The sequence below is a fragment of the Gavialis gangeticus genome, unplaced genomic scaffold (assembly GCF_001723915.1).
Source record: "Gavialis gangeticus isolate Ggan-Ray unplaced genomic scaffold, GavGan_comp1, whole genome shotgun sequence".
Lineage (NCBI taxonomy): Eukaryota > Metazoa > Chordata > Crocodylia > Gavialidae > Gavialis > Gavialis gangeticus.
The window spans coordinates 22,425,241-22,428,312 of record NW_017729022.1 but is presented as its reverse complement, the minus strand read 5'-3'; positions in this window follow the sequence as shown (position 1 = coordinate 22,428,312).

Sequence of the window (3,072 nt, the reverse complement as noted above, 5' to 3'; positions counted from 1 at the left end):
TGTGGCGGTCTGTAGTAGACCCCTGCTCATCCATAGCTTCTCATCCACAGTGCCAGTGTAAAGATTTATTTAAAAAAATGGTTCTAGATACAATTCCTTAAGACAGATAAAACTCTCTACAAAAGAAGAATCCCTACATTTTTCAAGCTCCCTTCCTTTCCCCTCACAAAAAGGCATCTGATAAAGTAGGTTGCTGCCCAGGAAAGCTTGTGCCTTTCTGAACAAGTTAGTCTTTATGGTGCCACTTTGACCTGTCTTCTGGCCCCAAAAATTCTTCAATATATAATCAGCTGAATAAAGGAGGAAGAGCACCAATAGCTTATTTGTATGCAGTCCTGTATTGAAATCCGGATTTGACAAAACTGGTTAAGACATTTAAGAGTCATCAAAGGCTCTTTGTTTGGTCAGTGGAGGACAATAGTGTCATGGAGCTAGACTATTTAGATTCACAGATGTAATGTGGTTCTGTGAATCAACATTTCTGTGAAAGCATCAGCAATATCTATTCTCTGCCCTCTCTCTTAAGACTCCTGCACTAGTAATCAGTTAGTAGCAGAATGTATGAGGTGGAAAGAAAGCAAAGGAGAGCATAATGACATCTGAATTCCCAGGCAGATGTAATGACTAGGCCAGCCAGTACCAGAAAGGTAATCAATCAGCTCACTCCAAAAAAATGTTGAAGTCCTAAGCATGACTCCAAATTCAAGGGTTTAAATTAAGTTTATCATTAAAATAAAGCCAACACAGAATAAATTCTGTAACACAGGAAAGAGTACTTGTTATCTCTATGGGATTATTTGTTTTACAGTTGTTTTTTCTCCATTCTTTAAAAAAAAAAAATGAACACAGAAAATGTTTCATAAAGAATTCCTTAAATCCCATGACAATTACTTTAATTCTGAAAATGGAATATTGTGTGTGGAATATACAATGTAATTGTTTATTAAATCACAATGCTGGAAGAGCTTTCTAAGGGGAAAAATAGGTAAATTCCTCTTGTCCATCCCCTGCTGAGCACTGAATGACACTCACACTGGTGCTGAAAAACAGATGGAAAAATGTCTAGCATCCACATCCATGGAAAATGCTATCAGCTGATGGAACAAATTCTCAAGACATCAGCTGTCAGATCTAGATTTAAACTCTTGAAAGAATGATCTCAGATTACTGGCAAATTCGTGACACCTGTTTGTCCAAATTTACTGCTTCAGAGCTGCTGTACACTCATTTTGCCCTGGAAAAGTAAAGGCTGAGCTTTGTTACTCTTAAATATCCAGGCATTCTACTTCTTCCCAGGCATGCTAGAAGCAGCTGAAATTCCCAGTGTTTCACATACCAAAGATCATGCTTGAAAGACAGGAAGAAAGGTCAGACTTGTTATGAGATTTACTATCATCCTATGTATTATCTTGCTGCATGAAAATTAATGCAAAAAGTTTTAACAGGTGTGTATTAGATTTGTCTTCCAAGATAGAATTTATTTCACTACAAATAAATATTAATAATATTCATCAGCATGTTACATCATACTCATATGAAAAAACATTTTTTTTTTAGAAGTAAATCTTATCCCATACTTCATCATTCTGCATAATCAGTAGCAGCAGCTAGTTCCTAGTGCCTGCTTTCCATCTGCCTCTCACCTAAATTAGGTCAAACCAGTATATGAAGCCCCATGTCCCTGAGTTGGATCAAATGCCTCCAAAGGCCAGATCCAGCCCATGGGTCATTGGTTGCCAGTGGCTCTCAACCTTTTTATACTGAAGGCAACCCTTGGAAAATGCCAGCTTAGTTTTCACTTGTTTTTTTTGACTACAGAAAGATCACAGAGCAGTTCTTCTGTTACAGAGAACTCAAAGACCACAACAGCTCAGAATGTTTTTGACAGTATGGATTCCTCTTTGAAATCTCTGGTTTATCTTGTGAATCATGTTTGTACTCGGCACCCTGGTTTAGAACCACTTCCCTACATAGTCTCTCTCTCCCCTGCAGAAAAATAAACCAGCATAGGAGATTATCAATCAAAAAGATTCATAATAAGGTAAAAGAAGCAACTTCAGTTAGGAAAAGCTTGTCCAAAGAGACCCTTTATACAACATTGCAGGAGACAAGGGAGAATACTAAAGGGAGTTAATTCCAAAGATGCAGTTGTCTTAACAAGCACAGCACTTTAAGGACAAAGACACCAACAGGTTGCTAATAACAGGCATTGGAAGATGTAGATCAGGGGTTGGCAACCAATGACCCATGGGTTGGATCTGGCCTTTGGAGGCATTTGATCCAACTCAGGGACATGAGTCTTCATATACTGGTTTGACCTAGTTTAGGTGAGAGGCACATGGAAAGCAGGCACTAGGAACTAGCTGCTGCTACTGATTTTCCCTGCAGTGCCACAGTCCACAGCCAGTGCTTTTTCCCACAGCAGCAGGTAGGGGGCTCCCTCTTCTGCCCACATGAGGAAGAGGGCTGACTGCATATATTCCCCCCATGCTCCTGTGGGTAAAAGCAACACCAGCAGTTGCTTTCCCTGTGCAGCTGTTGGGTAAAGTGTGAGCAGCAGCTGGGTCCTAGTACTCACCCTCCATCTGCACCCACCTGCATCTCACCCAAGTGGAGTCAATCTCTCCCTTTCTGGCAAAAGTGTCCAGCTGAGGAAGTTTTACCAGAGCTATAACATTTACAAACTGCATTATGGTGATTTATCAGAACATACTGTAAGTAGTAAGATGCTATCAGAAAATGATCAGGTTACAAGTTTCTCATTCCAGTGCAGTACTTACTTAGCTCTTCGTTCAGTGCTAAAATGGGAGCAGTGAGGAGTGAAGCACAAATGTACAAGGGAAACTGAGCGCAGTTTTCATTCTGATTTTTGTGGAATGAAAGGCAGTAAAAACATGCCATACAACAGCTTTGTAAGTTAAGGCCACATTAGAAACAAGCAGCATACTCCAAACCAAAGATGGCTCTGCAAAAGAACAGAAACCTAGTTTGCAAGTCTTCCTCAGGTGAGGAATATATACTCTATCCCCCCCCACAATACTCCCTTAGGAGCCTCTGCAAATATCTTTCCAG